At 43.6% G+C, this 11454-nt stretch overlaps 1 long non-coding RNA gene across 1 annotated transcript in view; it reads left to right on the plus strand.

The window, feature by feature from the left end:
* Positions 1-10525, plus strand: part of LOC308475951 — a 36712-nt gene extending 26187 nt beyond the window's left edge. Inside the window, exons 4-5 of the long non-coding RNA XR_013985576.1 lie at positions 4920-5039; positions 10362-10525. This is a non-coding gene — a long non-coding RNA (uncharacterized lncRNA). The remainder of the gene's footprint in view (positions 1-4919; positions 5040-10361) is intronic.
* The last annotated feature ends 929 nt before the right edge of the window (positions 10526-11454 follow it).

Consider the following 11454-nt stretch of genomic DNA (forward strand, 5'->3'; position numbering starts at 1 on the left):
AGATGTAGCATGCATCTGGTGTAAGGGACATACCCCTTTGGGGGTGGGTGATGAATTTTAACAGGGAGAAATGTAAAGTATTGCACTTGGGCAAAAAAAATGAGAGGCACAAATACAAGATGGGGGACACCTGGCTTGAGAGCAGTACATGTGAAAAGGATCTAGGAGTCTTGGTTGACCACAAACTTGACATGAGCCAACAGTGTGACGCGGCAGCTAAAAAAGCCAATGCAATTCTGGACTGCATCAATAGGAGTATAGCATCTAGATCAAGGGAACTAATAGTGCCACTGTATTCTGCTCTGGTCAGACCTCACCTGGAGTACTGTGTCCAGTTCTGGGCACCACACTTCAAGAAGGACACTGACAAACTGGAACGTGTCCAGAGGAGGGCAACCAAAATGGTCAAAGGCCTGGAAACGATGCCTTATGAGGAATGGCTAAGGGAGCTGGGCATGTTTAGCCTGGAGAAGAGGAGGTTAAGGGGTGATATGCTAGCCATGTTCAAATATATAAAAGGATGTCACATAGAGGAGGGAGAAAGGTTGTTTTCTGCTGCTCCAGAGAAGCGGACACGGAGCAATGGATCCAAACTACAAGAAAGAAGATTCCACCTAAACATTAGGAAGAACTTCCTGACAGTAAGAGCTGTTTGACAGTGGAATTTGCTGCCAAGGAGTGTGGTGGAGTCTCCTTCTTTGGAGGTCTTTAAGCAGAGGCTTGACAACCATATGTCAGGAGTGCTCTGATGGTGTTTCCTGCTTGGCAGGGGGTTGGACTCGATGGCCCTTGTGGTCTCTTCCAACTCTATGATTCTATGATTCTAGGTCGGGGGGAGGTGTTTCTTTTCTAAATTTATATGTCTCTCCACTAGCCTGATTCCTGAGAAGCCCATAGGCAGTGCTAAAGAATTTCACTTTTATTTAGTGCCCCCCAGAGGCATCCAGAGGACCAGGCAGATCCTAATGTCAGCTGCAGCAGGGCTCTAGATTCAGCAGGGCAGCCAGGTGGCTGCTGCTGCACATCTTCCAACGAGCTGTGCTCTGCGCCCCCAAGCAGAGCAGGGTGCCCACCTCTGTCTGAGCCAGGGTTGCCAGCAGCGCACACAGCTTGGGGGGGGGGGATGGGAGAGCTGTTCCTGCGAGGGCCAGAGTGTGTTTTAGGTGGCTGGCAAGGAGCCTGTTACTCACCACCTTTTGTGGAGAGAGATCTGTGAATGCACCAGTGGGCTGCCTCCTAATTATCTGAAGGCTAGAAAGACAAGCCCAGGCTCCCCCCCCCCCAATATATTATAGATAAATTTTAATCCTTTTTTTCTACTTCCCCCATGAAAAGCCATCTTTGACTGCAATTTGGAAGGCTTAATCCACTTTGGAGGCACATTTCATTCACTTTGACCAAAGAGGGAAAAAGTGGTTGGGATTATTAGATCCCCCATTGCAGTGAGTGAAGAACATAGAGTTTCATTTTATACAAAACCAGAATAACAGTTCAATGTGTGTGTGAGAGAGAGAGAGCGAGAGAGCACAGAGTACTCAGAAACAGATTGGATTTTCTTTTTTTAAATGCACAGATACCAGGTGAATCTTGGGGCCTGTGCACACTTCTAGTAAATGTACACCTTCAGCAGACAGCACAACCTTTCCCCCCATAGGAAGGGCTACTTGCTGTGGAATTATTCAAAAGTCCAAAATCTGGTGAAAAATTCCCAGCTGTCTGGAGGACATCTCCTGTTCTTAACTCACAGTGATGAAATATCAGTTAATCTTTTCTGATTATCAAGTGATCAGATTAACAACGGATGGTCAGCCAGTAGCTGTGACAGTATTTATCAGTTGCTTCCACTTTTCCCCAAAGCACCAGATGTGACATGAAACAAAACCAACAATACAATTCATCAACTGCTAAATTAAACATTCAGTAACTACCTGGAGATATCCACATGCTCTGAAGTTAGACCATTTATTTTGCCCTTCAATATATGTGTGATTCCACCAAGGATAATGGAAAGTAACACATGCACTTAAAAAAATTACACCTGAATGTTGCATATATGAGATCCTTTACAGGACTGACATTGTGTGTGATTCTGACCATTTGAGCTTCAGCTCTTCCCCTTCAGTTGGTCATTAAGCAGAGAGTTCAGGCATATTCTTCCTCGTACTGCTGACAACAGAAATCCCACTGAGACTATAAAAAATTGTGTGTGAAAGGCTGAATAGAGCCTGGCTGCCCATTTGTATCTGTCTGCTTTTAAAGGTCATTACTCCAGATACACCCCCATCTTGCACAGCCGTCTTGCAGCTGGATTTTTGACCATTCATTATTCTCACTCTTGATCCTTTATAACCTGTATACAAAGAGCTGGAAAGGCAGAAAGGGGAAGGCAAGGCAAGGCAACAGAATGAAAATCAGTTTGCGCTCCCCAAATCAGTAGCAAACATTTCCCAGTTAAATACAATTGTTTAATGATGCCAATAGGAATGGCTTTGCCAAGTTAAAACATAGAAAGTTTTCACAAAGACAAAATAATATTTTAGATATTTGTATAATACTATGATACTTCTGCTCCCTTGGTGATGCTCAGCAGGAGAACAAAGCAAAGTCTATGAAGAAATATGTGGTGTTAACTGCTGTTAAACCACCTGCCCTGTCTCATGAGTAATCATCATGGAGCTTCTTAAATTACATTTGGTGACTGGAGTTCAGCAATGGAGTGTCTTAAAACTCATTCCGTCTAGAGCCTGCCCCTGAAGAATGGGCCCACCATTCAGTTTCGGGCTCAAGCTACATGTTACATTGGTTTTCCCCCTCCTTCAGTTCTTTTTTTAAAACAACAACAACAACAAAATTTACCTGGGCAGACGGTCAGTTGAAGTGGAGAAAGGGTATGTGGAGAATTCATACTTATTTTTCATCTCAGGGTTCTTCAGCACAAACACTTCCTCCTCCTCACAGAAGGAAAAAATACGGGCTATCCATAGGTTTTCTGTAGCTTGGAGTGAAAAAGCAGCTTGAAGAGTCTGGTTTTTCAAACTGAAAAAGGACCAGAGGAGAAAACACCTCCATACTCCCTTGCTCTGACTCACTGCCTGCCCAGACTAACAGTTTTAAAATGCAGAGGGGGAAACCACAGAGCCCCCCAACATGTGTAGTTTTTGCCTCAGCTGCAGTGTAGATGATCTCCCACCAGATCAAAAGTATGAATGATGCTTCATCTGCATTGTGGGCAACATCCTTTAGTGAACAGACGGAGGGCAATACCTGAACTGAATCTCATATGCCCAAACACAAAATACACACATGCACCATGCAAGTGTAAAATGTATTCAGAACGTTTCTGCCCTGCCTGCCTCTCCTAGGCTTGAGGCTGCTCACAGCAACATTTGAAGCAATTGGAACATTTGAACAATTGAAATGCACTGACAAGCTAGTCAGACAAAGGAGAATCCCTTCCCACAGCAAGAGATTAAATGCAGTCAGCCTCCACACCCTGCGCTCTGATGGGCTTTCTCTGAGAGACAGTTCTTCTGAGAGGCCCAGGGCTACCACTGAGAAAGTCTTAAGTCACATTTTACAGAGAGTGTCTTTCCTTGACATTTTAAAGCACAATCAGTCTGACTGTGTTTGAGTAGAAGGAGCCATGGCGGTTGCTTAATTTGTTCTCCTCCTGTCCTTTTCCAGTTCAAAATTGCTCTCTATGAAGCTGTTCTTCCCTGCCCCAACCACAGGGAAACATAAAGGAGTTCTATATTTCTCCTGATACATTTCTACCTGTGAGTCAAAATGCGTGGGGAAAGGTGAAAAACGACCAGCGGACAAAGGGTTACACAGCTTTCCTCCTCTCCCGTAATTCTTCCTCCACCCACATGTTCAGCTGTTTTTTCTGTTAATAATAATAATAATAATAATAATAATAATTTATTATTTCTACCCCACCCATCTGGCTGGGTTTTTCCAGCCATTCTGGGCGGCTTCCAACAAAAGATTAAAAATACATTACAACATCATTAAATACTTACTTAAACAGGGCTGCCTTCAGATATCTTCTAAATGTCATATAGTTGTTTATTTCTTTGACATCTGATAGGAGGGCGTTCCACAGGGCGGATGCCACTACCAAGAAGGCCCTCTGCCTGGTTCCCTGTAACTTCTCTTCTCGCAGCGAGGGAACCGCCAGAAGGCCCTCGGCGCTGGACCTCAGTGTCTGGGTTGAACGATGGGGGTGGAGATGCTCCTTCAGGTACACAGGACAGAGGCCGTTTAGGGCTTTAAAGGTCAGCACTAACACTCTGAATTGTGCTCAGAAACGTATCTGTGAAGCAGCAAAACATGGCGTTCGTATAATGTGGAGTTTGAGCCACAGGCCCTTTGGCAACTGTGTACACCAATATGTGAAGGGCTGCATGGGGATGAAGGGGCCAGCTGTGTCCCCGCCCACCTGGCCAGCCTCTGCTAGGTGGAGAGTGACAGTCTCACCATCAGGCACAACCAGTGATGAGAGCTTTGAGGCCCTTCTGCTTCATGTGCTTCCTCCACGAGAGGTCTGAAGGGCAGCAACATGAGAAAGGCTCCCTGCTTGTGGAATGCTCTCCCCAGGGAGGCTCAGTTGGCGCCTTCATTATACACCTCTAGGCACCAGGCAGAAATATTCCTCTTTGGCTGATTAATCCCCTTTTAAATGTGGTTGTGGGCTGTGGGGGAGTTTTTGCCATTGATAACGTCATTTTCCACCTAACCAACTGGGAAGCAAATGGAAGAAAAATAAAAACTTGGTCAATAGAGTGTCATTCTTACTGTGGACGTTCTCCCCAACCAAGAGGGATCTAAAGAGCCTCATTTGTGTAAATCAGCCTTAACTTCCTTTACTAATGGATAATAATTCCTCCTCTTAAGTTGTTGGACATTTTTGGTTGCAGAATGAGCCCCTAAACTGATCATCCAGAGGCATACCTACCTACATAGCATAATGGATTTGTGATAATTAACCTCCAGTCTATTTGCAGCGTGAAAGGACTCCAACACCGCTTGAATCTCAGGTAAGACTCTGGTCAGAAAGAGTAGAATATCATATTCAAATAAAACGAGAACGTATTCTTTACCATTTTCCGATATCCCCTCCATCTTGGTGCTTTGACAAATCAGGTTGGCCAGAGTTTCCATGACTATAATGAATGGCAGAGGCGCCAGGTTGCCCCCAAGACTGGGCGGGCCCAGAGAGCCCACGATGGAGGAGGCCGAGCGCGCGGGAGGAGCCACTGGACCTGCAGCGTGTGTGGCATGCATAGGGTAGCCTCGAGATTGAGGGGTCTGCTCTCCTGAAAACAAAGGTACCTTCAGCCTCCCAGAGCTGCCACGCCTGCTACCTGGTGGCCCAATGCAGATGCATTTTGCAGCTCCTAAAGACAAAAGGAAAGTGAATCAGTCATGGGTAGTATACTGGTTTCTTTCTTTCTTTCTTTCTTTCTTTCTTTCTTTCTTTCTTTCTTTCTTTGAATAACTTGCATTGGGTTTTATAAACAAGGATCATAGGAATAATAAATGATTTAAATAAATAAATGGACCAAGTCTTCACGTGCCATTTTTATATCACAAAAGTAGCATAATAAATTTGTAGTAATGTCAATGCCAAATGGTTTATTATTAGTGGAAAATATGTTCTTGGTTTTTGAATTGGTTTAAACAAAAGCAAAGGGAAAACAGAAAAAATGAAGTTAACAAATAAGTGTGGTTTACTGTTCTGACTTGAAATGTAAATATTTGGTGTGTTTATTTTTTGCTAAGGTTTTAAGGTTTGTTTTATTTTCCTTTTAAAAGTGTGCTTTGCTGTCATGCATATTTTGTGTGGACAAGCTTATAAATGGAAACAATTTGAAACAGTGTGAATCAGTGTTTCTCAAACAGGGAAATTACAGGAAATATATACACATACTTTGTGAGGCATTTGATGTAGGCAACGGGAAAATATGAAAGAAAAAGAAAATTCTCATTAAACTGGCAAGGCTCTCACAAGACCTTCAGAGCAAATTCCCCTAGTTAGCTTGAGAAAAGATGAACTATGGAACTCCTTAACACAAATAAAATGCTGTGGCAAAGAATTTAGCAGTTGCCAAAGATGGATTGGATATCAACAGAGATACCAGTAATTGCAAGCTGATTATGCCCAAACTCTGTCTCCATCTGCCACCATTTACAGCTTATCCACACTTCCTCTTCTTCTGCTGCTTTCCTCTGGAAAAACAGCTCTTTATCGCTCAATCGGAGCAAACAGCAATCAGGTTTTCCATGGATTTAGATTTAGCTCTGATTTAGAGCTAAAGAGTGGCTTTTCCCTGGGAAAGGAGCAGAGCAAGGAGAAAACTACTTGGACCTGTGCTTTCTAGGCATGGGACAAGCAGAAGTGCGGACAACCCCTAAGTGACTGGCTCTGCCCCTTCACCACTCTTTTGTGAAGCAGTAATTGTCAGCTGTCTCAAATGGGCCTTGAGGGTCCAAAGTTTGACAACCTCTGGTGTAAACTTACTCTCTATAGCTATAAAAAATGTACATGAGTCTCAGTGCAATTCAAGAAAAAAAATAGATAAAATGAAATTAGAGGTTAAAAGAGTCTGGTTGCATCTGTAACTTGCTAATTCTTGTTTTCTTGTCAAATTGTGACAGACAAAACATACTAAAAATCTGGAAGGAGATGCTGCACACATTCTGTTCATGAAATTTATTTCTGAGCTCCATTAAACCTAGCCAGACTAATAATTGATGTGAGCATCCGGTGGGGCTAGCTTATAAGTCCTGGAACACTCTTTCTGTCTAGTATCCATGTCTATAATTCTTTCACAGAGGGAAGTGGCAGAATTTGTTATTGTCTTAGAAACCTGGACACTCTGCTATCAGCCAGAAACACAATGTGAGTCATTCAGTTTTCTCCCCTTGAAGCAAGCTGGTGCTTGCCTAATTGGTATTTGAGGAGCTTGTTGAAGGGAGCAGGCTGACTGATAATGTCGTACATGGGGTTTTCCCCCCAGAGTGCCCAGTTGTCCAACTAGCGTAGGAATGCCATCACTTTTCTGAACGTGCAACATGGGGCACCACAGTTCTCCTTAGGACAGGAGTGGGGAACTGTGGCCCCCCAGATGCTCTTGGTGTGGACTACAACTCCCCCTATCCCTGACCATGCCATGAGGCAGTGGCAGGGGGAGGCCAGTACCACCTGGAAGACACAGGATCCCAATCCTAGGCTTAAGACATGTTTCATGGGTACCAGAATTTTTGCTGTCTTTCATATTTCTTCCAGAGCCTTGCAGCCAAGGATTTAGCTGTTTTTGTTATCAGATTAATATTTGAATTTCAGCTCTTCTTAGCTCTGCAAAGTTGCACCACGAACATCTCTGTTGTTTGCCTATCGTCTTTCCTTTCCCTTTCAGAAAAGCCACTCTATCCTTCTGCTCTGCCCCTCATGGCCGGCTTCCAGCCTTGTTTCCCAGGGCCCCTGATTCATCTCTGATCCCTTTTCTAAGATCCTTCACCTGTTCTGATACTGCTATGATCTAGGCAGCACTGCTGTGTGCTGGTGTTATAATTGTCTGTGGTGTACAGAGTTTTTTGGTCCCATCATGGCAGCAATTCATGCTAATGGTGGACACTAGTATGCCAAAAACAAAGCTCAATAGATTAACTAAAAAAGGCCCTGGGAGCCTAAAGCAATCACTTGCAGAGGAGGCTTCCCATAGTATTTCTGGAGGAATAATTGCTCTTTGATGTCCTGAGGGTAGGGGGAGTGGGATCACACACTTGCCATCTCCATTTCCAACCTCCATGTGTTCCGTTTACATGCATTGATTCGTACAATGGAACAAGTTATTTATGTACAATCAAGAACCTTGGAAAAGCAAAGATCCCAGTCATGTGCATGTATACACATATAAACTATGCCCATGCTGAACATTCTTGTGTCTGGGATTGGGAACAACACAAGTGATCTGACTTCCCATCCCACATGTTCAATGAAACATTTGAATAGTGTTACCCTGCCTCTATTATCAGATGTTTGCTATTGAAGAGGTTTTGCAGAATTTTGGCGCCCTATAAAAATATGTAGAAAGCCAGTTTGACAAACACTGGCAAAGGATGGGTAAAATAAATGCATACCATGAGCAATGATTGCTGCATTATATCTCCTTCAAATCTATGAAAAACTATTGTCTGTACACAGCCTCAGGATACTAATATTCTGAGGTATTTAATTGTCCAAGTTCTTAAGCAATTATGAAGATTAGCAAAGTCTATTAGAACTTCTAAGTAACCTTGCATCCACTTTCTATACAAGAAGTGATTTACTTGATTAAAATGTTGCCACTGGAAACATTAAAAAAATGTAATCCCCTTAATGTATAGTCATTCAGCTGTCGTAACGATTTCAGGCAGTGTTGTCAAGATTTTCAAAGTGACGAGGGCTTCAAAGTTTCAATACTCAATGGCTAAACAATAAGATGCCACATAATTTTGATGTCAGTTTTGAGTCACTTCTGAACAGCATGAATCACAGAGGGCCAAACTACCGTAGTTGTGATGCAATTAGCAATGTCTAGGTGCAAAGCCCCCAACTAGAAACGGGGCTCTAGCAGGGTGTGGGGCTCAAATCTTTGTCTCTGCTGTGCTCCTATTTTCACTGGAGCAAAGCCTCCTATTTGCAATAGGGAGTAATTGTATTGTGTGATACTCTCCTGCTTACAACAGTGAGCACTTGTGCACACATTAGCACTGAAGCCCAGTAACAGACAATAGTGAGTGAAACAGACACACAAAGAAAAATTGTACAATAATTAATAAGGCACACTGGCAGATAAATTAATAAAATAACAAAATAGCTTGAAACGGTGTAAAGGAGACTACAAACTCAGAACTATTCTAAAGAACAATTCTAAGCTATTCTATTCACTGGCTCTAATAAGAACAAATAAGCTACACTTAGGGAACAATCCAATATCATGATCCACTGTGTGAGGATGGTTAGGATCCAGTGGATCTCTGGCTGAGCCAGAAGGTTCTTGGCACATCCAGAGGAAACCAGCTTAACTCCCTCAGGCTCAGCTCTTCCAGAGATATGCCAGTGTATCTCTTCCCTTCCATCCCAGTGGACTAACAAGCCTGACAGATCTTAAGCCAGTGTAAGCCCTGAAAAATGGCATTCTGGTGGCACGACATAGCAGGATGTCAGGGGCATTTAGGATAAGGTTACCAGACGTCCCTGTTTTCCAGAGACAGTACAAATCAGTCCCCATACAAAATCCATTGAAGTTGAAAAGTGTCCCCGGATTCATTGAAAAAAATCTGGTAACCTTAAGTTAGGATGGATCTTGTGCCTGTTCAGCTTGGTCATCTGACTTGACAATTCAGTGTAAATTCAGACAACCAAAAAGGTGGTGTAATTCATAAAGGCTCACTTTCACTCTGCTAGGCCTGGGCAGGCTTAGGCAGCAGTAGCCCAGCTGCTGAACAGCTTGGATCTGGTGAAATGTTATGCCTGTTTAATTTAGGCTAAGCTTTTTTCATGCCAACTTCTTGTGTAGAGGATGGCTCCCTTAGACAGACCCAAGCAAAACAGAAAAAATAAAGCAGAATTAAACTCAAATGAACAAATGAAAAAGAGCTGTAGTAATTTGGAAGAAAGGGACGTGGGTGGCGCTGTGGGTTAAACCACAGAGCCTACGGCTTGCCGATCAGAAGGTCAGCGGTTCGAATCCCCGCGACGGGGTGAGCTCCCGTTGCTCGGTCCCTGCTCCTTGCCAACCTAGCAGTTCAAAAGCACGAAGTGCAAGTAGATAACTAGGTACCGCTCTGGCGGGAAGGTAAATGATGTTTCTGTGCGCTGCTCTGGTTCGCCGGAAGCGGCTTAGTTATGCTGACCACATGACCCGGAAGCTGTCTGAGGACAAATGCCGGCTCCCTCGGCCAATAAAGCGAGATGAGCACCACAACCCCAGAGTCGGCCACGACTGGACCTAATGGTCAGGGGTCCCTTTACCCTTTACCTTTAATTTGGAAGAAAAGGGAGACATGAGTAAGGAACTAGGCTGAAATGATGTGTCCAGCAAAAGCCTCCAGCAGAACTTTTTAACACTGCTGCCCTTCAAAGACAAAGAGCAAGAAGCACGAGACAAAAACACTATTTGATATCTGTCAATTTCCCTCCCATAGCACTGGGATTTTTTAAGGTTGGGGTAAATCATTACAGTCTTGACCTGCCTGCCCCAATGAGGCTCTCTTGGCTCCTGTCCCCCACCCTGACCTTTGCCCTCTCTTGCCACCACTCTGGCATTTTCTTTATATTGTCAGCCTAGAGACACTCATTTTGCATTTCACAGATACTCATCTGCAATGTTTTTTGCTGTCTGAGACGCCAAGGAACCATGAAGTGCTTTGAGGGAGATCCTGCTTCAACCTGGAGCACCTTGTACACCTTGGACAAGCCCAGAAAACCTCTGAAGCCCCCCCCCCCCCGATTTGGCCTTTGGGCTTCTACGTTAAAAGTGAGCCATTGCTCAGGACATTGCATATCTAAAAAAGTGTTAATTAAACTAATCAATAAATATATTTTTATCTCTAGATTGACAAACGCATGTAATCTTTCCTAATGTGATGGCCTTTAAATATCCAAATAGTACAAATTGTCCTTAGATTAAACAAGAAAATATTATTCCGTGGGCATCACTGAAGCCAGGAGGGAGTGGTGGTTCTGTTAAATTCTGTTGTTGTTCCATGGATTAGTTTTGCCTTGTGTTCCACTCCACCTACCCTTCCAGTCAAACTTGGAGAATTTTTAAATTTTTAATTTCAAAATTGATGCATGAACAGTTTGCCATGTTCTCAGTTTGTATTTTTGTTGTTGTTGCCATTACAGGTTTATTTGTTTATTTCATATTTTCTTTGCTTGGATATATCTCCTAATCTGATTGTGAAGCTGTTGAACAGGTGATCTCTCTGACACTGTTCCTTGGTGAGTGATTGAAGTTGCTGATGAATGGGGAAGGGGTAGAGGTGATAAAAAGACGATCACTGTACGTCTAACTATGAGACTCACTCACTGGATCATCACCTTGTCGTGGTGAGTGGGCTTGCACATTCCTATGACCCTTGTGAGTGAAGCCATTGGGAATCTCGTGCTCCCAGCAGGGTCACCCAAGGCGGTAAGGTCAAAGGGAAGGAGCTAGACAAAGAATGATCCAAGAAGTCCTCAATGGCAGAACAGGCGGAAGATAACAAGTGGTATGTTACAATGGCTGTGAAGGCTACAGCAGATAAGACTCTACTGGTCGTCGTGACTACTCATGCCATCGGAACAGAGCCTTACTGTGAAGACTGTACATTGGTCAGCGTGCAATGATCTACACACATAAAACAAATTCACACACGGGCATCTTCCAAAACCCTTCCCAAACCCAAGCCCCAAAAGTTCCA

The sequence above is a fragment of the Podarcis pityusensis genome (genome assembly GCF_964106645.2).
Source record: "Podarcis pityusensis genome assembly, chromosome: 4".
NCBI classification, from domain to species: Eukaryota; Metazoa; Chordata; class Lepidosauria; order Squamata; family Lacertidae; genus Podarcis; species Podarcis pityusensis.